At 48.3% G+C, this 27,351-nt stretch overlaps 1 protein-coding gene across 2 annotated transcripts in view; it reads right to left on the reverse strand.

Moving 5' to 3' along the window:
* The window catches only part of Tbl1x (transducin beta like 1 X-linked), a 184,178-nt gene that overhangs the window by 114,667 nt on the left and 42,160 nt on the right, over positions 1-27,351 (reverse strand). The gene's annotated exons all lie outside the window — the stretch shown is intronic.

The raw sequence follows: 27,351 nt of genomic DNA on the forward strand, positions 1-27,351 counted from the left end.
GTTTGCGCAAGTACATTCTGTGATGCTGCAATAAAAGGGCTAGGGACGCGTTCACCCTGATGTAGTTGACCCAACTGCTGTACTCTGGCACCAGAAGGCTGTATTAATAACTGCATTAGGTGGTGGGCCACCCTCACTGGTGGATTTAAGGCTCAAGCCTCTGTTGAAAGCATGCTGTGAGGCTGTTCACACAAAATGCTCAAGAAGTGTCACGATGCTCAGCACATCGCCAGGCAATTTCAGGACCCAAAACCCCATCGGCTCCAACAACTAAACGGCGCTGTCTTCTCTGCCATGCTAAAGCTCGCTAAGTGAGCACACAGGTATTTCAGAAGGCAAGTCAAATCTTTCACCGACAGGAACTCCATGTTGAGCCCTGGGGAAGACGGGAAGGCTGTGGAACTTGGCGAGAAAGGAACAGGGACAATTAGCTATGAACAAACGCACAAGGCAATTTCAGGTGAGAAGCAATGAGCACTAATCGGGGACAAGGAACAGACCCTGAGCAGGAGGAGAGGGACTTTGCCTCTGAGAAGGGCAAGGTTGCAGGGGCCATGCACAAGTCCTGTGCCAAGAAGGAATTTGGCATGAGGACTGGGGACAACAGTGGGGAGCGCTTTCCGTAGGACTTTCTCCGGCATCTTCCCAGCTCTGGACATCAGGAACAGGGCACAGGGGCCCCTCATGGAAACACCCGACTGCCCTTCCTGCTCTCCAGGCGTTTGCTCTGAGCGACTCCAGGGCTGTGGCCCCTGGCAGAGGGCACCCGCGATGCTGTGCGCAAATCCCGACAGCCCACTCGCCCGAGCACTTGACTGCCTACGAAGCCACCTTGACCCTGCCTCCCCCTGCATTCTGAAGAAGGGAAAGAAGGGACTGGCTGCAGACGCCCCTCTTCCTTCTGTGGTGCTGGGGAATCGAGCCCACCCCCATCTTCCTCATAATGAATAAGAAACTCTCCGGACTAGAGTTTCCTCAGCTGTGAAATAAGGGCGTTAAAATATTTATGAGGTTTCCGCCACATCAAAAGATCTGCGGGACCATTTTCCTATCGACTTCCTCTGGCAATTCTAGGGGGAGACACTTGCAGAGAACTTATCTAAGGACTCGGGGAAGAAGTGCAGAGACGGGGAGGGCGTGCGTCTGTCTGTCTCACAGCCGACTGAGCGCTGGAATATACCCAAAGGGCGCGACGCTGAACCAGACTTGCCACAATGATTAACACTGCAACTCCAGAGAAATCCAAGTTGTACCAACACAAAAACAATGTGAAAAATCTGAAACATGTTTTCAGAAGCCACTAAGCATGAAAGGGAAGCTCCATTTCCTCCCGATTCCTTTTCTCATTTTAGTGAGCCCTGCACTAACTGGCCTGAAGCCAGACGCCAAGATGGGCTGGCGTGAGCAGCTGGGGTGCTGGGGTGCCAGAGGGTTCTTGCTATGGGTTCAAGTTCTGTGTAGTGAAGCAGCTGCTTCCTGTATTACCAACAAGAGACAGCATTTTTTTTTTTTTTAATGTATTGAGATGGTTCATTCAGCAACAGATTTTTAAATCCTTTAAATCAGTAGTTCAAGCAATGAGGTTGCCCCCCGGAGCACTGGGCAGTGTCTGCACACCTGTTTAGCTGTCAGGACCAGAGAGGAATGCTACCGAACACCCTTGCACACACAGGGTGGGTGCCCTTAACACAGAGAATTGACTGTCAATACCGCCTCAGTTGAGAATCCCCCCTTTATGTTAAACGCTAATTTTTACAGAGGGTAATACCCAAACCATTTTTATTCTTTTCAAAGTAACCCATCTTCAGCTTTTAAAAGTAAAAGCCAAGTGAGTCAAAAGACTCCTTTTTCAAAATTGCGAGCCTTTTTGCATCATTGATCTACAATTCCATTTCCAAAATGCAACCACTTTAATGCCTTGGAACTATTTTTGTTAGTGTTCGTGTTCCTTGGTACTGACGTCCATGTTTCTAAATCATCTGCTTTAATACTTCTTCACTAAACCAAATTTCAATGCAACTTTCTGATTTTCTCATAAATGCAGATTTGTTTCCTTAAATGCCAACCACCAAAGCTGTGCTTACCCTTTCACGTTTTCCCCATCACTTTTTATGACTCGTTTTCTGTTAGATCTATATTCTGCACATTATTTCGATGATGGAGTGGGTAATGCTGAGCAAGCATTATAACAGCGTTAAGATTCATTTCTTATTCAACTTTCACATTTTCCTGGAGTCCCTAGTTGCCTTTGTTTTTGTTTTCTTTGTTCCCTTTGACAAAATTCTTCCAAGATCTTGCAACATTCTTTCCATTCAATTTTCCACACGATTAAAATGCTCAGATATTTTGCTGGGGATGTGGCTTAGTGGTAGAGGACCTGCCTGGCCCATCTGAGGCACTGAGTTCAATCCTCAGCACCACATAAAAATAAAGGCAGTGTGTCCATCTCCAACTTAAAAATATTAAGAACAAGAACATTTGATCGGCTGTCAGTTCCACGTGCTGCCACCTTCAGAACACACGTACCAGAACGTCCTCTCCCAATTTCGTGGTCCGGTCTGTGCTAGTCAGTGTTAGGCCTGCTGCAACACCACCAATGCCCCGAGAACTCCTCCTCTTTGTTGTCTATCTGGACATTCAGGGTCCCACAATGTCCCCTTCCTTGCTTACTGCCTCACCTTGGTGGGACAGGTTGTCCACTTGTAGAGAAGCGAGATGTCAAAGTGAAATGTGGCTGTCGTAATGAATGTGTACAAACATCTTTAGTCCATCCTCCATAAATTTGGAGGGGAGAAACTTCAAAATTCTGGGTGCAAATTATTTTCAAACAATTCTACAGTACGTCTGTTTTCTACCTTCCACTATTGCTGTTAAAAAATCTGATGTCACTAATCTTTTATATATAACTTTAAAATCCTAGAAAAGTGCTTCAATACCGCCTACTGTTTTAATAAGTTATGCTTAGTTTTGATGTACCATTTTCATGAGTTTAAATTTTTTTTAAGTTGTCAATGGACCTTTATTTATTTATATGTGGTGCTGAGAATCAAACCCAGTGCCTCACACATGCTAGGCAAGCGCTCTGCCACTGACCCACAGCTGCAGCACTTTTCCTTTATTTTTTATTTCAAGATAGGGCTTTACTTAATTGCTCAGGCTGTACTGCAATCCTCCTGCCTCAGTCTCCCAGGTAAATGGGATTACAGGTGTGCATTATCATACCCAACGGACAGGGTTCATTTTTGCTCAAGTTACTTGGTATGAACACTTCTCTCCCCTTCAGACTTAAGAATTATGTTTTGCTCTTCCCTGAAATTCCTATCAGGCTAATGTCTGACTGCCCACAGCTGCTCTGTGCAGTTAAACTTATTGTGCCCCATGTTCCCCGTCTACTGAGGAACCCAGTAGCCACATGCAGCTACTGAACACTATTCACATAGCCAGTACTGGTGATGAGCACAGGTTTAATCGTATGTAAATTTAATTAAGTTGAGACAGTCACATGTGGCTGGTGGCTACCCTACTGCAATGGTACCAATGTAAAGACTGTCAGGAAGGGAAAACACACTAATCAGGCAAAGCAAGGCCTTTAAGCACCAGTTCTATGACTACACTCAACTTAAATCGAGAAGGAAAAGTTGAATATACTTCAAAACCCCCGCCCTTAGTATTTCCAGTATGAAGTCCCATGATCTAGTGCCCAACAAGAGAAACTCAAGAACCTGAATGGGTATTCCTCAAGTAGAAACATCCTTTTGTGAGTAAAGATGCGGTTCATTATCCCCAAGTATAAAAAGGGAAAAGGAGATCCCATGGGTGGCCCCCTTTCCTTGAGAGTCATCAGGGTGCCTCACAAAACAGTCACCCGCATGCTAATAGAAGGAAAGACTGAGGAAATGGAACAAGGGACACACTGGTAACAGAGGACTGCACATTTCTTCCTAAACGTTTTGGTTTAGAAATACAAGAACTAAAAAGGCACTACTAGTTGGACACAATACCTTTATGTCATTTTTACGTGGTACTGAGGATCGAACCCAGAGCCTCGCACATGCTAGGCGAGCGCTCTACCACAGAGCCACAACCCCAGCCCCTACCAGGGCATCTTCTAAGCACGCATCTTTTTCTTCATTTGATGCATGTCACACGTAAACCAAACTGTTGCTCAGGCTCTCTAATGATCTAGATGGAAAAGAACAAAACCAAGCCACAGGTGAGCACGCCTGTAATCTCAGCAATTGGGAGGCTGAGGCAAGAGAACGGCAAGTTCCAAGGCAGCCTAGCAACTCAGTGAGACCCTGTCTCAAAATAAAAATAAAAGGGGCTGGGAATGTGGCTCAGTGGTTCAGCACCCCTGGGTTTAATCCCCAGAAAACACACACACACACACACACACACACACACACACACACACCAAAAAAAAAAAAATCCTACAAAAGTTCTGAATACTCCCTGGGGTTGTGGCTCAGTGACAGAGCACTTGCCTAGCACATGTGAGGCCCTGGGTTCAATCCTTAGTACCACATAAAAAATAAATGAGTAAAATACAACTATAAGTTATTTTAAAAAAATAACATGGAGCAGGACCAGAACCTTAAGTTACTGTTTAGTCAACAAATAAGAAGATACATTTCCACAGGTATTTTCCCTTCTCTCAAGATATGTCATTTTATACCCATCAGTTCCTGGAAAATGTGAATCCATTACTTGTAGGTTTTACAAGTTCAGTGTAAAAGTATAAACAATTCAAAGAAGGAGAAATAGAGACGCTAAGCACACAAACAGATTTTTTTCTGTTATGTCTGATGAGGCTTAGTAACAAATCATGCTTGTCAAAGTGGCAAAATCGATACTTGTACACAGCAAACAAGCCTATAGGAAATAATAAGCTATCAGCGGCACAATATTTCTTTCTAGGCATTTATTTAAATTACAGTGACAGATTAAATTTTATTTAGAGGCATGAAACTAATCTGGAGCCAAAGAAAAAGAATCAGGTTTAAAGATGATACATTAAATTATTAGCATAATATCTTTTGTATTGTGTAAACTGTCAGTCAACAGTAATTGGAATCTCTCCACGCTGATATTATGCCAAACTTTATAAAGATAAGCCACACATGACACTAATCAGTTTTTTTATTTAGAGATGAACTAATGCATCACGAGGTGGAAGAGAATCCTAATGCATGTCTTCCTCACGACCCAAAGCACCGGCTCCACATTTTGCAATGAGCATGAAGCACAATTTTAAATGCGATTGTCGAGCACAGTGTTTATCATACACAGAATGTATGATAAAAGTTTCTGAACACCATATGGTCCTGCTGTTCATATTTCCGTTTCAATCATTTGCAAAACACAACCCAACTCCCTCTTTACCTGGAAAGGTCAATTGTTCCGGCTTCAGTTTCATTTAACAGCGCAGCAAGCAAATCCCTTTTGGAAAACAAATACACTCAGAAATCTCCCTCTGTCAATCACCATTCCCTTCCATAAATACTGCGAAACCTAGAACACCAAAACTAGGAAGAATGCAACGTTACCAGCTACCTCAAGAGCTGGGTACTGAGGCAAGTGCACACACGCACGTACCCACGTGTATTTCTGCTCCCAAACTACACCTTTTCTCCAACCTCTCCTGGTCAGAGAGCCCATACTGGCATGCTGGATGGATAATTCTGCAGTGCTTCACTTTAACCTCAGACAACCATTTTCCTATGCCCACCAGAGTGGAGATAATTAGTGCTCCAAGAGAGTTCCCTTTGCAAGCAACAGCAACCAGGAAGGCCATCCTGTCCCCTCCCAGTTCAAGATGGCACACTGGAACCTCCTGCTGCTCAGCCCAAGGTGCTTCTCTGGCTCTGGTGTTAGTATCTTCCCCTGCGGCCCCTCCCAACAACTTCACCCAGTGGGAACACTTTCCCAGTTCTCTCCTTCCTCTGGATTCCCCCTCACCACCTCCAAGAAGAACAACAACAACAACAAACAACAACCCAACACTCCTAGAAACGCACTGGACTTTCATTTTACTAAAGGAAATTGAACCTAAATTATGCGTCGGTCTGAGATTTTGCCCTTTTGTAAATGAAGCCTTTTGAAATGGCTTTCAATGCCTTTTGCACAAATGGAAAATAAAAATAGGGAGAAGGACGGTGCTTGTTATGATAGCAACGGGTCACTGGGAATCTGTTCCAGGGTACACCCAAGGTCAGCCCTGTTCCCAAGCTTTAGATGAGAAATTCAACTGGGGTGACTGCCCCTACCAAGACATATTTGGCAATGTGTGGAAACAAAGGTTGCTATCACTGAAGATAGGGGTGTTCTCGGCATTGACTGGAAAGACCACGGTGCTGTTACACATCCTACAACAGCTACTTCAATAAGAATGACATGATAGTTTCCCTTTATCAGAAGTTTTGCTTTGCACAGTTTTGCTTTTCAAGGTTTCCATTTCTGTGATTTGAAAACAGAGAAATTCCAGAACTAAACAATTCCCAAGTTTTAAATTGCATGCTTTTCTGAGTACCATGATGAATTCTTGCACTGTCTAGCTCTGTCCTGTGCAGGACATAAGTCATCCATTTGTCATGCATATCCATACTATATACCTCCCATTATCACTTAGTGGCACATTAGTCACTAATGTGAATGATCACAGTATATCCTTGGTGTCAGGCATGTAATGGGGGCTGCAAAATTTATGCCCACGGATAAGGGGGCTACCATTAATTCCTTGGGAATTATGCTTCACTGTAGGCAGTGGATGGAGCCGAGAGGACCACAGGAGGGGGATGAACGCAGGCCATGTTTTACACCATCAACAAGCTTTTCACAAACTGGCTCCAGAATAACCCTGTAACCCATCTCCATCAGCTTCCTGAACACCAGCGTCTATCTAGACCTCCTCCTGGGTTTTGCCAGGCTATGAGCAAAGTCTCCAGTTTCACATTCCCGAGCCCAGCACCCTTTGAGAGAACCCACGGGTCCAGCCCTGGGGACCGCAAGGCTGTGAACCACCATCTACCTCGAGAGCCCATCTCCCCCTCCCTGCAAACTCCTGCCTGGAGTCCAAGCCAGCCCTCCCACAGTTATGGTGCACCCTAGAGACTCCATGATCAGAGAGGGCGCTCAGAGCCTGGCCTGTCTTTCCTGGTGGCCAAGGGTGCAGCTTCTGTTGTTCTGTCTGGGAGCAGCACAGATCTGGAGCCAGGAGAGTTGAGAGCAATCCCCTTTAGCGTCTTGAGCAGACATCTTCAGGGATGTCCCTTCCTCATCTGGACGTCTTCCTAAAACATGACAATGTGGATCCCTTCCCGGGCACACAGGAAACGTAAGTATACCTGATTGCTTTTGGCATTGAGCTCCACGCATGACTGAAATAGCTTAGTCTTGTCGATGAATAGACGTGTCACCCCAGACGAACACGTGCGAGCCTCATCGTCCCCTCCCCCATACATGGGACGACCGATACCCATGTGGCATGACATTGGGAGGAACAGAGACAGAGGACGTACACCTCCTGGCCTGCTAAAAACATCCGGCAGAAGTCATTACTGTCAGCCATGATTTTTAAAAAAACCACCAGGAAAAGATGCAGGAACGATTTCAGACCTGCCCGGCTCACACATCTGGGAACGAAGAACTGCACTTTTTGCACGAATCCTTCCCATTTATTTCTAATACCTTCTCTGCATTTCCTGCTTCTCAGCCAACACTGATACAATCAGGCTGAGATTTCAGCAGCATCTAGAGGAAACACCTCCAAGACGGGATAGAGAAGAACTTCCGCTCTACCCCAGGTACATGCACACCCACGAATTGTTTTCAAATCCCAGTGCAATTCCGGACCTCTGTGAATCACGAGGCCTCTGTATAAACTGATTGATTCTGCAATCTTTGTAATGTTTTGAATAACCAATAAATTAAAAAAAAATTTTAAAAATAAATAAATAAAAAATAAAAATAAAAACAAAAATTTAAAGACCAAAAAAAAAAAAAAAAGAACTTTCATTTTCGGGCATAAATGACCTGGAATGCTTTGCTTAGCGTTCTCCAGGTGACTGTCAGTGATACGGTACTCACTAAATTTAGAAATGCCCCCTGTCCCGAGGCACTTCCACAGGAAGAGGCTAGATTAAAATAAAAAGCTGCTCCCACATCAGAATTCAAAAGTCGGTGAGAGCTGTGACAGCCCCTGTTGCTGCTCTCTCGTTGAAAGTCTTGCAACTCCCCGCCCAGGGAAAGACAGGTGACTTAGGCTTGCTTTCAAGAACACAACTGAAACAGGGAAAATAATCCATGAGGTAAACTGAGGCACACAGAAGGAAAAGGTAGGGAAACCGAGATGCAGCTAAGACGTGAAGGTACTAGCCAAAGTTTGCCATGGAATACAACTTTAGATCAGCTGGAAGAGAAACACTAATCTGATTCCGAGTTTCCTCGACATTCACTCAAAGAAATGAGCCAGGCATGGTGGTGCATGCCTGTAGCTCAGGAGGCCGAGGCAAGAGGATCACAAGTTGGAGGCCAGCCCCAGCAACTTAGGGAGACCTTGTCTCAAAAAATAAAAAGGACTGGGGATGTGGCTCAGGGGTTCAATCCCAGGTACAAAAAAAAAAAAGGAAAGAAATGAAACTGAGATGCTCATTCCAAGTCATTTAAAAAATAAGGAAGCATGGAGAACACAGCTTTGAGGCTTTTGAGACGTGTGAAGTTTCTCCCACGGGTACCAGGAAGAGAACCGTGGACCATGTACAAGACTATTCAATAAACACACAGGAAGTTTCAAGGAAGCACTTCTTTAAATAACCCTGGATGCTGGGTAAGTGTGCGGTAGCCAAGTACAGAGAAGAAAATCAAATTTCTGAGTGGAAACAATATGGCAATCACACACACACACACACACACACACACACACAAACTCACTCCCCATCCCAGCAGCCTGGTTCACTGCGTTTTAGAAGCACTTCTGAGTCCCAGCTGGGCTGCGGGTCTCTTGGGGTTGCAGACGCACATTGCAGCATCTCGTAAACACATTTTGGTGCCAGTAATACACCACCTCTATACTATTATTTTTAACGGTTGCCTAGGAACCCAGCACATGCCTAACTCACGCTTTACCAGCTACTCTCACCGTCGCCTTCCCCTCTGCCACCGTGAGCAGTGCCGCACACAGCAGGAACCAGTTCTTAAGTGTCGAAAAGTTTCAGGGACTACCTACATAGAAGTACAGCTTTTTTATGTAGTTTAAAAAAATACCCAACGGCAAGAACACATACGAACACAGCTGGGCACAGTGGTGCATGTCTGTCACCCCAGCGGCTTGGGAGGCCAAGGCAGGAGGATCGCAAGTTCAAAGCCAGCCTCAGCAACAGTGGCATCCTAAGCAACTCAGCGAGGCCCTGTCTGTAAATAAATTGCAAAATAGGGCTGGGGATGGGGCTCAGTGGTCGAGGGCCCCCGAGTTCAATCCCTGGTACTCAAGGAAAAAGAGAAAATACATACCAACAGTAAATTCAATGCTGACTTTTAAATAATTTGCATATCTATTCATGACACAAAAAAAGGTCTACTTTCTCACAAGTGCAGGTTGAGAATTTCAGGGAAAGAAGAATCCATGAGCTCTTTAGGACTTGTATCTCAGTAAAACCTAAGAAGCAGAGGCATTGTGGTTCTACCCTGTTCCAGTTACTCAAGAGCCCACCCGTCCCGTCTCAGCACCCCCGTTTCCTCTGCCAGACTTCTCCCGTCTCCCGAGTTCCCCTTTAATGCCTGGTTACACCAGCAGAGATCTGCGGAGCTCAGCCCAGTAGCCTAAGAGCACTACTCCCTACAAACCACCTCAGAAGTGGACAGGGGGCCACCTGTCCCTAGCAGAGCTTCAGATGAGAGCCCAGCCCAGCCGCCTGGTGAGAGATGATAGAGTGGAGAACCCAGCCAAGTTGGGATTCTTGACCCACAGGAGCCTTAACACAGATTCAAGATGGCACCCTGGAGGAAGGATGCATTCCTAGTTGCTCCACAGCTCGAGGTTCAAGCCGTGGAAGTACTGCCTCACAGCAAGCATGATCCCTGCCATTTGCACACCTCATCCAGCCCCCTACCAACTGCCACCATGGACCTCTGGACTGCCCTAATGTGCGAGATCCCTACAGTCCAGTTGGTCAGGGAGATGCAACCTACCATGGCAGTGCCACCTGACCTCTACAGGGCCCATTAGACTCTCTAGAGAGTTTCTGATGGCCCCAACCAATGCCCCTCATCAGCCTGAGGCAGCCAGAGGGGCCGTCACCCCTCTTCCCTAATGGCAGTTAGGGCACTTCTCAGGGGGGCATGACAGCAGATGTGTTAGACAGACTGGATGAAGGGCCCCAGCACAGGGTGGAAATTCCTTCTGCATCCCTGCCGAGGACCTCAGAATGGAGCCGACCAGTACCGGTACTGGAGGCTGAAGGATGTGCCTGACCCCGAAGCTACTTCCTGAGATGGCCTGTGATCAATACCTGGACTGGACTGGGGCGTGTGCACACCAGGGTCCCTGGTGTGACTGGACTTCATGACCTCCTACTTTCAAACCTCTGGCCTATGGTTTCCGAAGTCACTTTTACTCTAACCACAGAAACTCTTAGACGATAGACACCAAGGTGACCCTCCTTGGGACCCCTCCTGTGTGGGAACTCTGCTTTCTATCGTCTGAATAAACCCTGTTACTTGGCTCTAAAAAGCAAATCACCTTAACATAATCAACACGTGCTTTCTAAGCTGGTACATTCATAACGTAGCAAGAGACAATGAACACACATTTCCCCGTGGCTCCCCTTCATAGAATTCAATTGAATTAACTCATTTCTTTTTTGGCTTAGAAAATGCACATTTATTCTCTTATAGTCCTGGCAGTAGGAATCCAAAGTCAGATACTTCACTAATTTAAATTTAGAGCGTAGTTACTGTCGCTCTTTTCCCCTAAGTGATGGTGTCTGATAGTCGACAAGGGTCTGTTTGGTCTCTATCGTCCCTCAAGAGCCTGGCACGTAGACAGGAGTCGGCCAGCATGTGTGGGGACGTCTGAAATCTCAACGAGCAAGTCTGGCCGATAAGGCACTTGGCACTCCACAGGCTTAGAGAACAGACGCCCCGAGATGGAAACCCTCTTCCCCCTCACCCCAATGGGAATTTGCCTCTGTGACCCCCAAACAAGTCGGCTCTACTGAAAAACAGCGTTTTATCAAACTGGAGAGAACAATCCAGAGGAGGCGCCACAAAGGCACTGGTAAGGTCGTCGCGAATGCCTCCTTGCTCGAGAGGCGGCTAGCTGCTCCCTATGGTCCAGGGACCACTGTCCATCACGCCACCTTTCTGTTGAAGTGCCCACATGGGGGTGATAAAGATTTCCACCACCTTAGGTTGTTGCCTTGCAGTGAAACCAAACTAGGAAGCCAGGGCCCGGTGCAGTGTCCTAGATCAAGAAGCCAGGAGTTCTCAACCACCATGTTCCTAACACGGCCAAGTAGAGGAGGGTGGCCCTAGGTTGGGACCATGAGGATCAAAGGAAGCATCCCGTACCACAGTCCTGAACCAGTAACCTCAACCAAGTCCTTAAGAGCCGCGCTGTGCCTCACCCTTCCTGCTTCAAGGGCCAGCTGGCCCCAGAACCGTCCTCCCTCCATCCCGGGCTGACGGAGCAGCCACGCTCACCACAGGGGCCATGGAGTGGGGCCTCCCGACCCCATTGGCAATGGGGTATCACCAGGCAGTACCAAGGGACCATCTCCCAAGCAGACTTGGTCTCCCCCGGTCCTCTTGGTCCCCTTGACTTGCCAACTGCTTTATTTTATTCCCAGATGTTCTTAGACTCATTTCTTCCTGCCCACCCCCCACACTACCATGTTCCCTGCACAGATCTCAAGTCCCATCACTGCAACCCCACTGCACGCCTAACGCCGACTCTCTCCACACCACTGCCACGCCCTACTTGGCCTCTGCAAGATGACACTTTTCCTCTGCATGATTATTTCTCCTGCAAATCCACAAACCCAAGTGACTCTTCCAACAGCAGAGCTCTGAACCTATGCCGTCATTCCAGTGTATCATGGATTCCACCATCATTGGTCCAGAAAGTCAGGCCACACAGGCTACACTACCTGCCTGGATACGTGGTCCCAAAGACCAGAGAGTAGGGGACAGGGTGAGTAACGTGTCCAGGAATGACACATAATACATGGGCCAGCCGCCATCTGTGGAAGGCAAACAGTGTCACACCCTCCCACCACCAAGTTGGCCATAGCCCCGTCCCCAGTGACCAGCCGTACGTTAGGTGGCATCACAAGGGGGAATTCGGGTTTCAGGTGGGATTCAGGCTGCTCATCAGCTGACGTGAAAAAACAAGTCACGCTGGATTGCAGGAGTGAGCCCATGTCACCTACAGAGTCCCTTCAACATGGAAGGGAGAGTGTAGGGGGAGCAATGCTGGCTCAAATCTTGCTCCAAGCTGCCTGTGGCACACACACCACATCAGGTCGTCCACTCTTGCTCCCTCCAACCTGAAAACCTCCCCTTCACTCCTAAAGCCACACCCCCAGCCTACACCTTCAAAATCAAGGAATCTTCCAAATCCAGGGCTTTGGAAGCCCTACAGGCAGGAGGGCCCCTCAGAGGCCCCCCCATGAGCTCTGAGAAAAAGTAACAGGCGTCAGGACGAGTCCTCCTTCCAACAGCTCACACACAACACTGTCACCTGACCCAGCAGTTCCACTCCAAGGAACACACCCAGAGAAACGACAGCCTGCAAAGCCGTCGCAGCTTTCCTCATAATAGCAAGAAAGGAGTCCACGGTCACCAGCGGAGCAGCGGCTGAGCCACTTTCACAGCAAGGGAGTAGGGCCCAACAGGCACAGCCGAGCTGAGCAGAGGCAGAGCCAACAACATGGATTAACCTCAAACCCCGATGCTCGAAGCTCAGTGCAAGGGGCCAGACACAAGAAAACGCATCACGGGCCCCCCACGTGACATCTCCCGGGTACACAAGATCCAGGAGACACAAAATGAGTTAGTGGCTGCCAGGAGACCAGGGGAGGGAGGGCCTGCAGGACCATCTCTGGGGTGACAAGAATGTCCTAAAAATCACAGTACGTCAATGCCTAGCCAAGTGCATAAATTGACTAAAAATCACTGAACTATCTATAAAAGGAGAACTCTGCAAGATGTAGATTAGAACTCAATAAGGTTGTTAAAAAACAAAAAGTTGTGAGCTCTCTGAGGCCGAGATGATAAGCGCACAAATGTTCAACAGAATACAGACCACGTTTTATTGTTCAGTCAAAGCACAGGGGACTACTTCCAAATTCCCCAAAAGCGAAAGCTCTTCACCCACTGCAGAATGTAAGGGGCTTTTAAATATGTGCATTTCCTCTACTGTCAAAAGCACAAAAGCGCAATTTAAGTTGGTAAGAACCACACAGAATGGCTTTCTAATTCAAGTGACACCAACAGTAAGTTTTACTGAATCAAGTCATATTTGTACCTAACGTGGTTTTCAGCTGATGAAAAGTGAAATGCATAAAATGTGTTTTATTGGAGTCACAACAGGATCCCGAAGATGAAACCACTAGAATATCTGCTTATAAGCAGCTAAGAATTCTAAATACCCCCAGACCCAGTTTCCTAAGTGCATTTCAAATTCAATTTAAGTGGATTAAGAAATTCAATTTTCTGTCAACACATGACAAAACATGAGGAACAATGGCCGAACATTTTTAATATACATACTCGTGTATACACACGTCCTACTACCCAGCTGTACCGCTTTGTCCATATCACCAGGACCAGCACTGCTAAGAAGATGCATGTGAACACACACCTTAATTTCAACTAATTTCTGTGAATAGATTATGATGGCTCCGTCCAAAATAGAATAAACTTGGAACTTGGTAGGTCTATTCTTCGGAAGAACATGATCAAATACGGTTGCTTATGCCCGCAGCATTAAACGCACGGACGGAATCAGATCAATGAGAACGACCACACAGGGTGATAAATCTCATATTCCCTGTGGCAAGAAAGGAAGCTGGAGAAGCAGCCGGCAAAGTCCAGGGCTCTGACCTTCGTTACCAGCTGGACCCCCTCCTCCCACAGCACTGATTAACACCCGGCCTGGGCCCACACTGTATCAGTCTCCTACAGCGGCTACAACAAAGACCTCAAGTTTAGACGCTTCACATCCATAACCCTATAGTTCTAATATTCTGGGCTTTCAGGAGCTTAGGAAAATTCACACCACAAACTCACTGTCCTTCTCTTAAACTTCATATCCAAGGCAAAACGTGCAGACAAATCCTCTCTGCAAACACTTGGGGACACCAATGTCCCCGAAACAACGTTCCCTGCACCAATGCACTGCCTGCCTCACGTGTGCAGAACAGGTATCTATGTTGACTTGTGTACACATGGGCATGTGCCCTACGTATTGTTTTAAATTAGAAGCTCCATAAGGCGAGACTCTAGTATAGAGTTTGGATCTGGAATGTTCCCCAAAGGCCTATGTGCTGAGGGCTTGGTGCCCAGGGAGCTGCACTTGGAACTGCCGAGAGGTGGAGCCTAGAGGGTGTTTTTGTCCAAGTGATGGAGAGTTGATTGACACCTGCTCCAAGACATCCTCTGACCTAGAATTCCTGGTGCCAGGCACAACCCGAGGCTAAATCATCCTTTGTGGCAAAGGTTGTTCGGTGCACTGAAGGGTGTCCAGCAGCAGCCTGGACCTTTGTCTACTAGACGCGGCCATCACCTGCATTCTGACAAGTGAAATATCTCCAGACACTGCCCACTGCCCGAGGCAGCTGAAAGTGAGCAGTGCCAGGCCAGTTTCAGTCCATTTCAATCATGTCCATCTGGCACTGGAATGGTCCACCTCCCCAGATTGGGACGAATCCCAGTTGTAAGTATCTTCCTTGGGAGGTCTTAAAAATGCAAGTCTAGCCAGGCATGGTGGCACTCGCCTGTAATCCCAACAGGTTGGGAGGCTGGGGCAGGAGGATTGCAAAGCCAGCCTCAGCAAAAGCAAGGCCCTAAGCAAGTCAGTGAGGCTCTGTCTCTAAATACAAAGTAGGGCTGGGGACGTGGCTCAGTGGTTAAGTGCCCCCGAGTTAAATCCCCAGTACCCCCAAGACAAGACAAAAAAATGCACTGGTCTCCCATCACACCTGTGTGTTTCTACATTGCACCGAAATGACCAAGGTGCAGCCCGGACACCAAGGGAGATTTGCAGACGTCATTTTTTCATGCAAAAAGAAGAGACTCTCTTTTACCAAGAGGATCTGAAGAGTCTAGCGGATGTGGAAATCGCTTTCTGTCACTAGCTTTTCAACCCAAGGAAGCAATCAGGGAGAGAACAGGGAGACAGACTTGTCTTTTCCTTGGACAACTGAGATTTTTTGTAGGTTCCATAAATATTCCTTCTGAATGGCCAATTATTTTCTTTGAGCTTGTGGACAGAGAATCAAACGGACTGCTGGAAACAGGGTCCGCATCAAAGCTCTCGTTTTATCCCGTTAACTACGACTCCGAGAGGGACTCTCACCCTTTGGTGGACTCTCCCCAACCCCCAGCCAACCTGGATGGTGGCAGAGCCGGGCTGCAGGATCACATGAGGCTATTTCTGGGATGCCACGCGCAAAGCAACTTCTGAAAACGGCTCAGTTCAGAAGTACAGGGGCTCTCAGAAATCAAACGGGTGTTCCCAGTGGGCACGAACCATACCCTCGCCGGTGGCCCTGGTGTCTCAGACGCCCTTTCATCTGGGGCCACCCTCCCCGGCACCCCACCACCTCCGGCCGTCCTCTGGCAAGGGTGACTATTATGAAAGGAGGTCCTGCAGGCTGCCTTTAGGATCTGCACAGAGGGGAACAGGTACTCAGCACCGCTCCTTTTCCCCATGTCCTAAAGCGAATGAACCGCTCCTAAGTCCAGATGTGAACTGTTGGAGCCATGTGGGATCCCCACCCCCCTGACCCCACTGCGTGTACAGCGGAGGCACCAAAATCATCCCATACAGCAAGAACAAGTAAACACCCTGCTGCAAAGAGGACAGAGAAGAACTTCCCCAGATTTCTACCGACAGCATTCAACACACTCCAAGTTGAATTGCCCATCATTTTCGTCTGTCCTGACACCGTCTTCCCCCATTATTAAAAAGTATCAAGAGTATTCTTCCCTTAAAGCCCATCTAAAAGCAGAGAGGGGACCCAGTCACTGCTGAAGAGAGATGTTGGATGGAAAAGAGGAAGGTACCTGAAGACCTTTGGAGCTACTGGACATGAAGTCACACCACTAAACAACTCCATCTCCCAGGTCTCTCCTCCGCATGATCCTGGAGGCAATGCCACCTCAACATCAATGAGCACACCCAGATTCCAGTTTCTGGCTTCTAAACACCACCCTCTAGGGCTCTTCAGACAGAGTTGATCCCAGGTGAGGCGCAAGGAATTCACACTGGACACCTGGAACGTCCTCCTGTCCCAGAGAGAAAACACACGCTTACAGGAACTTGGACGAACATGAGGAAAGATTCGGGACCCAACCTGAAAGGGCTGGATAAATTTAATGCAATGAATTGATGTAAAAGAAAAGGCAGGGGGGTGACACCTGTAATCCCAGCTACTCAGGAGGCTGAAGCAGGAGGATCCCAAGTTTGAGGCCAGCCTTAGCAACTTTAAGAGGCTCTAAGCAATATAGTGAGACCCTTTCTTTAAAAAAAAAAAAAAAAAAAAATTCAATAAGAGGCTTGGGGATATAACTCATTGGTAAAGTGCCACTAGGTTCAACCCCTAGTATCCTCACCCCCACCCCCGCAAAAAAAAAAAAAAAAAAAAAAAAAAGATTGACAGTGATAGATTGCAACATTTTGTTTTAAAAAATGGCTTTTCCAAAAAAGGAAAAGATTCTTTTAAAAATTACCCACTAATAAATGCAAAATGGGTAGAAGAATTGGAAACATCACTGTGTGGCCAAAGCTCTTGTGGTTCAGGAGTTGGCTGCCTGGTTAAGCACTTCTGGAGTCATGGGCCACCTGGTCTCTGTTAAAACGCCCCAACTGCCACTCAGGCGTGATGGCGGCCCTGGACTAGCCCTCAGTGGATGGACAGACGTGGCGAGATTCAGCCTGAGGTGGCAAGATAATCGACGGATGCCAAAGCCACGGAATGCAAAGAGGAACAAGATGTTCACACAGCTCAAAGCCCCTCATCACGGACAACAGGATTTCCCAGATGCTGCCATCCCATAGACCCGCCCACCTTCATAGAGAGATCAATAAAAACTCCTGAGCGACCCAGGAGGAATCTCCATCCACCTCAGGACAGATGCAAAAATTAGCACACCAGGGTCAAGAGCTAGAGGACTTCTCTCGAGCCTAGAGGACCAAGACGACATCGAACACAGGTCACGATCCGGATCCAACGGGGGACAATCTACATTTGGCTGCTGGTTCAACTCTGATAGATAAGCAACCAATGAATCAGCTCGATTGATCTTCCTGCGACGTACACATGGAGGGTTACCCACACACCAGGAGCATGCAAGACCACACAGCAAGGTTGCTTTCCTGCAGCCCTCAGTCTGCTGTCGATCAACCACATGGGCTCAGATGTCCCGCCCAGTATGCAAATCAGCAAGAGAAAACTCAAGAGGAAGAGGACAGGAAAACGCCTCTTTTGAGTTCCACGTTACCCACCACTCTTGAAAGTGAGACACACAGGGCTTAAATAGGTCTTGGTGCCCGACTCCTGGCGAGCCAATGTCCCATTCCTTCCTCTCATAACACTCACGTGCACATCCAGAGTCATCGAAGTCAAGCCCAGGGATGCCATGAAGGTGACTAGCATGCATGTTCAGCCAGAGCCTCAAGACAATTGGGATTCATCTCATGTCATTGCTGACTGCACCCCTTGCAACTCTGGGGAAGGCCATAGGCTCACTCTGAGATGCACTCACCCACTGGCCAAGAGGGATAACACCTGTCCTGCTGGTGTCGAGACAGGGACGCTCACAGAGCAGGAGGAAGGCATTAGCAAACATTTGGTCTGACAGTGGCTCTGGCCAGGAGGCTCCTTCCCTTCTGCAGTGGCAGGGCCTGAACATCAGGGCCTCCACCATGCTGGAGTAGGGACTGTTAGTAAGTAGCAGCTTCCAAGGACTCCCCCTCATGAAATCCTTGAGATTCAGGGCCCTTCTAAGCAACAACTATTTGTTAAGGAAAAACCCCATCACAATTCCAGCACAGTCTGAACCGGCCAACATTTATCAGGTTTCCACCACCCAGGGCAATCTCCAACAGCATCCCGGTTCCTCCTGCAGATTCCCTTTCCTTTTCTGCCTTACCAAGAGCTGAGGACAGGCACAACGCACCCTGGTACAGCCCTCTTTGGCATCTAAGCAAAGCATCTACAAGCTCTTGATGACAGCAAGTGTACAAGTCAAACTGGACACAGCCATCAGTTATAACCCATCTCCTGCAACCCAGAGTCGCCCGCTCTGACAGAAGAGGTTCTTCTGGGTTAGTAGGCTGCACTTTGAAGACAAATGACCCCACATCAGGCCAGGAGGGGGACATGCCAGAGAGCATACGGTGACAACTGCACAAGGGAGGGAAGAGAAACCCAGGCGGAGATGGTGAGCACCAAACACCAGTCCAAGGAAAATGCTTGTTTGGAATTCTGATCAAGTGACCTACCAACTTTCATCCTTAACCAAATAAAACCGCTATTTCCCAAAATTCAACAGGATGAACAGTCACACACAGTGACCAGGAACAAGTCGGGACCACCAGTGTAACACCAATGACCAAACCAGGCTGGTGGGGACCTTAAACTACCAGTCCATGCACTGAAACATCAGGATCCTCAATAAAACATCAACAGAGACTTAAGTTACTCAAGCTGGCCTCAAACTCGCAATCCTCCTGTCTCAGCCTCCCGAGTAGCTGGGACCCCAGGGGTGCACCATTGCCACCGGCTCAGGTCTTTAGTTTTTTTTTTTTTTTTTTTTTTTTTTTTTTTTTTTTTAGAAAAAGAAGGAAAGATAGGGGTGTATCAGACAATGAATCCATAAATATTTTCCCAGCCCGTGATGCTGGCATTAGCTGTTAACTTCTTAAAGAAGTTATGATTCAAGGTGGGGCTGGAGATATAGCTCAGTTGGTAGAGCACCTCCCAGGTGCCTTCAGAAACGCACACCACACTTACAGTTCAGGTGATACCTCTGTGAGAACATACAAGTCAGTATCAATAGCACTTAACTCTGGAACCCGAAATGAAGAGGGAAAATGAGGTTTTTCCTTCTCACTATACTCTTTAATGGATTTTAAATAAAAATGAGCACGTTCAACCTAACAGGAGGACCCAACCCAGAGAATCAACTCACCCATGAGAAATGCTTCACCTCCATCTGAATCTGCTCCCGTGTCTTTTACAGCTTTCTCCTTGGACAACTACCCATGCTCTGGTCCACACCTGTCAAATTCACTCCATCCACCCACTAAGGCAGTCGCCGCGTCCCTTCACTGGGGCCACAGAACTGAAGGGGCCCAAGCTAGTCCTGGCAGCAGAAGCCCAAGGTCCTTACTTTCCCACCTAAGCCTCTCAACATGTATTGAATTACAAACCCCCGCCAGCACATTTTGTGGTCATTTGTTTCTGCAGTATTGAATTAGTAGAGTTAATTATAATTAGATTCCAAACAGCATTTGTACTTTTGTTTTGGTGGGTTATGTTTCTGTCTCGTTTGATTCTCAGACTCCTCCTTTCCCCTGGTGACCGAAATTCTCCCTTTAGTTGTTTATTACTTAACACGCCTTGGACAAAAAGTACATTCTGCTTTTATTTTCCAATTAGAAACGAGACAGAGTTAGAAACCAGAGAGAAATTAACGCTGCGTTCTTACTTGATTACATGGACAGAAAATGCATTTCACACCCTTTAAAAGACAATAAGAGGGGGGTTCATAAACAATGCAGGATGTTGGAACAACTCACACTAAGATTCCCTGCTAAATTAGAGGGTTTTCCAAAGAACACCCAAAGCATTAGTGAGTACATAACTATCTTATTTAAAAATATGGGAAAATATCCTGACTAAACCACTGAATTTAGACTTGTCTGTGATAAACGACTTAAGCCTTTTGTCAAGTGTGAACATGAAACATTTTGCCATCCCCAAACTGGCACACATTTGAAGGGAAGATCAACTACCGCCTGGGGTGTGCGTCTCTTTCTCGGCTGCTCCAGCCTTCTGCAAAGAAGCCTGAAGTTTTCCGTTTGACTTCCCCTTGTAAAATGGCTAACTTTACAAACAGGAAAGAAAGCATGGGGGAGGGGTGCCGGAACTCAAGGAGAACTCCGCGAGAACTCGCTGGCGTCACCTCTCAACCACTACTTCTGGCAAAAATGCCATGTGTCATCCCGACTCGGCTGTGGCCCTCAACAAGTCCATCTCCAACCAATGAGCCCCCGTGAGAGGCGGGCCCTTCTAGGACAGTTTCTCCTGGGCTCACCTGCAGCCATCTCGGCCTTTCCAGGACAAAAAGCAAAGTCCAACACAGTCGAAGGCATGGGAAAGCCCAGGCTGCCTGTCTGGCTCCGGCTGTAACAACCCAGGCTCCTGCACACCGCCTTCCATGCAGCTAGCATACAGTTTCTGTGAACTTGCACACCACCGCTGCTTTGTCTTGGTAGCCCACCCAGTATACTAGACCTGTAGGACATGACTCCTGGCTGGCAAACAGTAAGTGCTCAATAAGTGTTACCAATGGGAATGAGGTACTGAAGATTAGTGACTGTTACCTCCAGCGAGAGGGAGGAAAGTTCCCCTGACCTCATCTTAAACTATCTTCCTTATTCTGACAAACTCTTCCTACACTGTAACTAACTACCACCTGTTGTGTACACAGGTCATTCTGTGTACATTCTGGGTGTCATCTAATATGCCACTAGGGATGTCTTCTAAGGCCCTCTCCAAAGCCAAATATGTCTTCTGGCATATTTCTGAGCCCTCTGGGTCATTCTGCCTCCAAGCCTCAGCCTATGATCTACGAGGACAGTGTTCAGTTGATGAGGCATGACTTTCCTGGGATTGGACGGGTTGGGTATGAAGATTCAATAATCTGGTCTTCCCCTGTTCAACTGAAGGCGATTTGAGCCAACTTTTAGAAAATAAGTAGAACTTAGCAAGAGGAGAAAAGGTGAGTAGGGACCATCACAGAATACCCCAAACTTATAATGGACACTAACCTTTCCAAGTTAGTATGCCAAGCACCAAGATCTCCAACTACGCCATCTCGTAAGAGTCCACTTAACCACTATACCAAGTAGACATGGTCGACTCCATTCCGATTCCAAAACCAAGGCAGAAAGAGGGGAACCTGCCCAGCTGCCACACCTATTCCAGGTAGAGGTGCAATCCACGCCGACCCTCGTCACTCCCAGACCAATGCAATGTCTGGCCTGCCCACGACCTTCGGGAACCATGACATTGACATGAAGGTCACAAGTCTCTACACTTACCCAAGCAGATAACATACCCAGATGTTCCTTGACACCCCAGTGCATAATCTACCACATTTCTCGTCTCGGCCACCAGAAGATTCACACAGGAGGCAGAAATCCAAATTGCCGTCCCTTCTCTGTCCCCCTAGCTCTCCACCTGCCACTCCTCAGCCCTCTCTTTGCCGAGTACCATGGTCTCGGCAGCTTTGCTGGTGGGGATGACCAGTCCTCCATCTGTTCCTTATCCCCTGCCCAGGGTTGGGGCAGCCGGCCAGCTTCTCCCCAGAAGACGTGTGCCCTTTGGACACATGTCACGGCACCTCTCCCCAGCTGCCTTCACCTACCAAAGGCCAAACACAGACTCAGCCTCTGGAGCAAGTCAGACGGACATGCCGGGGCTCTGGACACGTGACACCCTGCAAACAATGAAAAATAAAAACATCACCCAGGAAACTAACGGGTGGCGCTTCCTGTCTCCTCCCTGCTTCACTCCAAGGAAAGCAGCAGGCGGGAGACTTTTCCAGGAGGAAGCACAAGAGGGGCCAGGCGGCTCACAAAGAGGCCACCAGAGACGAGGTAGCTCAAGTACCTTCCCTCCAGCCCTCAGCAAAAGGAGGCCGGCTGGTTGGGCAGCCTTGATGTCCAAGGACCATCACAGGCATGCGACAAGCACCGGGGCATAAAAGAGTCCCTATAACCAAGTTCAGCTTTGGTAAACTGACATCCAGAGTCAGTACTGGGAGGGTATGTGTAAGCACAGGCCAGTGACCCAAGGCAAATGTGACCAGTGGTTCCTTAAGTTAGCAACAAACCAGGCTGAAATCATTAAAGGAGGAAAAGAAGAGGGCTGGGCTCGTGGCTCAGCGGTAGAGCGCTCCTCTAGCACCTGCGAGGCCCTGGGTTCCATCCTCAGCACCACATAAAAATAAGTAAATAAAGGCATTGTGTGTGTCCAACTACACCTAAAAAATAAATATTCTTTAAAAGGTGGGGGAGGGGAAGACCTGGGCCTCTGGGCGGGGTGGAGGTGGCGGGGGGACCAAGGCAGATGCAATCTCATCTCCAGGCCCCATAATGGCCATTTAAAACTTCTTAACTGAACCTTAAGTTCACACATTGCTGGAGGCCGCACCCGCCATGGGACGCAGTGGTCAAAATCCTGGTCTTAGAAGTGCCCGCCCACTCCAAAAGGCCCTCCTTGGATCAACTGGCTCCAAAAGCCTTCTTCGGAGCCCCACCTCTCCCTCGAGAGGTCTCTGTCAGACCACCGTGGTTCACACTCAGACCCCTGCTCCGGCCCACGGAGCTCAGGACTGCTTGCCGGAGCTCAGGACTGCTTGCCGTCCTAGCCGCCATGGACCAGCTCAGCAGGCTGGTACTCCACGCTGCACAGGCTCTGTCAACTTGCACTCATGAGGGATCGGCCCCCCACATCCATAGCATTCGCTCCTAACAGCCAAGAGGTGTCCAAAAAGTCGGGCACCTGGGGAAAGTTGGACAGGTGAACGGAATGTGCTCTCTATCAACACACAGTACAACGTAAAGGACCCTGGACAAATGCTGTCAGATTCCACTTGGATGAGATCTCCAGGAGAGTCTAGATCACAGATAGAAAGGAGAATGGTAGAGGACAGGGGCTGGAGACTGGAACAGAGTTAATGCTTCATGGAGCCCTTTGATAGGGACTGCCGAGAGGGATGGTGGCAGCGGATACTAGGTTATGAACGTACTTTACACCCAACAACACTGGTGGAGCCGAGCCTAACCTGCACCAGGCCCCAGGCAAGGGAGGAGGAGATTGGGAAGATGGCAAATTCCATGGTACACGTATTTGGCCGTAACAAAAACAACAGCCGCCTACCTGTAACAGCTAATTCTTCCATCTGCCCAAACAAGAATGCCAAGGCACTGTCACCCCTAACGTGCAGGCCATTTAAGATTGCAGATGTCTCAAAGGTAAGGACCAAGACCCCTGAGCCTCCCCACAGCATCCCCTAAACGCCCCACCCACCCTGTGCTTTGCTCAAAATAAGCACTCAGGAAAGCGGAACAAGGGCACCAAGTTGCCAACGACTGCCGAGGATTACAGAGACTGCCCTTCAGTAACTGCTTCAGGACTGAAAAAGAAAGATCAGTAACGAACAGCCTCAAAACCCTTCTAAGAACAGTCAATAAGAGGAACCCTTTGGTCAAAAGACTTTCTACCTGCATGTCTTGTCCTGCCACCAGAAGAGAAATTAAAGCCTCTGCCTTGATCCAGGAGAGGAAAGAGTCATCCCAGTTCCTGAAAATTCAATTAGCAGTCTTTGACCTCTGTAATTTCCCTCCAGCAGGCCTGGTCCCTTTCTGGTGAGGGTTAGACGCGTGCATGACAATGGCCCGCGGCAGCCCATTTCAAGGGTTTCCTGTGTCTCAGTCTTATTAGAATTAGCTCTGCTCCAATTTTATGGCTAAGGAGGCTGAACGCTCCCTGGCAATTATCACCTGTGCACAGAACTCACTTCAATATTGCGTGATAAAAGTGCCCAATTCCAATGCTTGGCCAAACAAGAATTCCCCAATACACTTAAATTTGCTGGTTTATGTGATAGCCTTATAATGATTACTGAAATACAGTAGTTCTTAAGGTACTTAAAACAAAGGATTTGTACTTCCATTACCACAGAATAGAAGACCACCTGTTACTGCTGGCTTCAAGAGGTCACAGTATATTAAAAAACAGCGACTATGTAATCTTGGGAGGATCCACCTGCTAAAGCTAATGTGAGCCAGTTTGGGCCAAGCAATTTCAAATCTTTCTAATATGGAGTGAATCCTTACGAAATGGCCAGGGGAATATATCACATGCCCTTGACTCATCCACCCCACACCCCCTAGTTTCACCAAGCCTCATCAAAACTCTTAAATATGACACGTACTATGGCACTTGGATCCAGATAAGCGCATACATTCCACAAAAAGATGGAATCTTCCCTCTGCCTTCGTTCCACAGCCATCCAGGAGGAGAGGCAGCGGAGGTACTAAGCTCTAAACCCCAGGATGTTTATGTGCAAACAAGTCCAGTACAAAGCACGCCCCCCTTTAAGAATCCCGACAAGCCATCAAACCTAGGTTCTGTCCTTTGGGCATAATTAAAGAGTGCACGGGTATTTTCACAAAACCAGGAATAGTCCCGGGTAGAGCGGATCATCACGTCTTTGTGGGTTTGTGTGGTCTCCCACACCCGGGTGTGTGCTTATTCACGCAGAAGGCCATAATTATCAGGTGTGCAGGGTTAGAGCAGGAGGTGGAATTAAGACTTCTTCCCAGTTACAATTTCTGCAGGCAAAGATGCACACACCCCCTTCACCTCCACTTCCTTCCCTCTGGAAGCAGAGCTAGCGACATCTGTGCAGGATGGCTTCCTTTCCCCAAGAGAGGAGTGGAAGGTTCTTTTCCTGAAATAGCAGGGCTCACACATGCACAGCTCATCACAGAACCCAGCCATTTGCATTCGGTACCCGCCCCCCACCTTCAAGGCTCCTTCAAGGCAACCAGGGTTCCAGCTTTCCTTGGAGGAAGGGAAGAAGGGAACAACTGAAGTGGGACGGTTTCTGGAAGCCTGGGTTTACAGAAAGGCCAAACTGAGAAGACGGAAGCTCACATGTCTGGCCTTTTAAGGGAGCAGTGGAAATTCTGGACATTGACGGGGTGCTGAGCCGGGACCAGGTCCTTTGGCACCCACTTTACCCTGAAGCAGCTTTTGAAAAGACTCTGCTCGCAGGAGGCAGAAAGCAGGAGCAAGGTGGCCAAGGGCTGGGGGAGGCGGCAACAGGGAGGGCAGCTCAGTAGACACAGTTTCAGTCCTGCAGGATGAGAACATTCTAGAAGTCTGGTGGACAACAATCAACAATGCACTCAGTTCATCACGCTGGACATGTGGACACGTGTGCAGAGGACAGAGTGTATCAGTGATTTTTAACACGATTTTTTTTAAAAACTGCTCCAAGAAAGTGTTATTAAGGAAAATACATGAGACACTAAAAAACAGCTGCCTCTGCCCCAATGCTGTATCTACTGAAGGGAAAACGAAGACAAGGACAAGACCCAACCCTGGGCCCATTTTATAAAATATCGGGCTGGAGACAGAGGTGGAAACTCAGTGGCAGAGCCGGCACTTAGCAGGCACGAGGCCCTGCTCCCAAGCACCCCCACTCCAAAATTAGGATATTAAAAACAATTGAATTATACACATTAAGCACCCCTGCTCCAAATTAGGACATTAAAAACAATTGAATTAGGATATTAAAAAAAAAAATAAATGCCGGGTATGTGGATCACACCTGAATTAGTCATTTCACAACAAAAAGTCCAGAATAGCCCTGAGTGAGTGAGTGAAGCATGCAAGCCATACAGAATATGACCTGGCTCTGAAGCCATCTTATTCTATACATGGAAAGTACAGAAAGGCACGACTCCACGATGATACCATGTGGACGAGTAACAGGTGCATGTTGCTAAGATAAATAAATGATAAAAAATTCAGATTATAGGAGCATCAACAAGCCGACTTTCCGTGAGGCCGATTCTCGTGATCCTTACTGTAGTCAAGATGAAAGAGACAAAAAGGGCCATCTCCCATTTGTCTCCCCCACATCTTTCTGGTCCTGGAGGGACGGATGGCCAAGCAAGGACACATCAACATGCAGCACCCCTACGGCTGGCCAGCAGCCCCTCTCACCTGCCCGTCCCCGAGCTGGCCAGGCCCAGCAAACCACCCTGCTCCTGTCCCAAGGAAGCCAAAGAGCGCTTGGAAGGAGCACCCCACAAGGGGAAGCCGGCCTTCCTCCGGCTGGGGGTGTCACCCAGGCGGAAACCGTGGCTTCCCAAGGAGGAAGTTTTCCAATCACCTCCCTACCAGCGGGAGATCCGGCACTCCTGCGGAACAGAATCTTATCAGGACACAGCTAAGAACTAGCAGAAAGAAGGGACTGTGGCCTTAGAGAGGAAGCCCCTCCCTCCCTCCCTCCACCAAGGTGGCACAGCGTGGTGGCTGTCCCAAGGGGGAGCATTTCGATGAGCGCATCAGGATCATCCATATCCAACTCCCCGCTTTCTACCTTGCTCCCTCCCGTGGGCCTGTATTATCCTTTATAACAGCGTCGGTTGAGGTTTAGACACTTATTGATTATAACAGCTTTCTGTAACCTGCCATGAAATCCACCTCTTCCCACTCTTCAGCGATGGGTTTCTGGGTTCTGTGGGGGGAGGGGGATGTTCTCAGAGTCGTGTGACCACTCATTCCAAAACATTTTCCAAAGAAACCCCGGGCCTCGGCAGTCACTCCACACTCCCCACCCCAGCAGCTGCTCATCCAGTCTGTCTCCGGGGATTTGCCTGTTGGGACCTCGCCTTTGTGACCAACTTAACTGCCTCCCCACAAAACCCGCATGCTGAAGTCCAAAGCCTAGGGCCTCAGGGGGTGGCTGTGTGTGGAGATGGGTCTTCAGAGGTGACAGAGGTGCGATGAGGTCCCCAGGTGGCCTGACCCCACAGGACCGGGATCCTTGTAAGGACGTGAGATAACCGAGGGACAACCCCTTGAAGGCACAGGGGGAAGACAGCATCTGCAAGTCCATGCCCACACCTCCACCCCGGAGCTCCAGCCTCCACGACTGGGAGATGAGAGTTGTTCAAGGGCCCTCAGCTTCGGTGCTTTGTTATCACGGCGGTGGTGAGACTCATACATGCTCCTTCACGCCGTCTGCTAGGCTCCAGTGGAGGCACAGGAGGTGCAGAGAAATCTTTCTCTACTTCCTGGACCCGAAAGACAGAAGGAC

This window comes from Callospermophilus lateralis, chromosome Y, assembly GCF_048772815.1.
Source record: "Callospermophilus lateralis isolate mCalLat2 chromosome Y, mCalLat2.hap1, whole genome shotgun sequence".
Taxonomy (NCBI): domain Eukaryota; kingdom Metazoa; phylum Chordata; class Mammalia; order Rodentia; family Sciuridae; genus Callospermophilus; species Callospermophilus lateralis.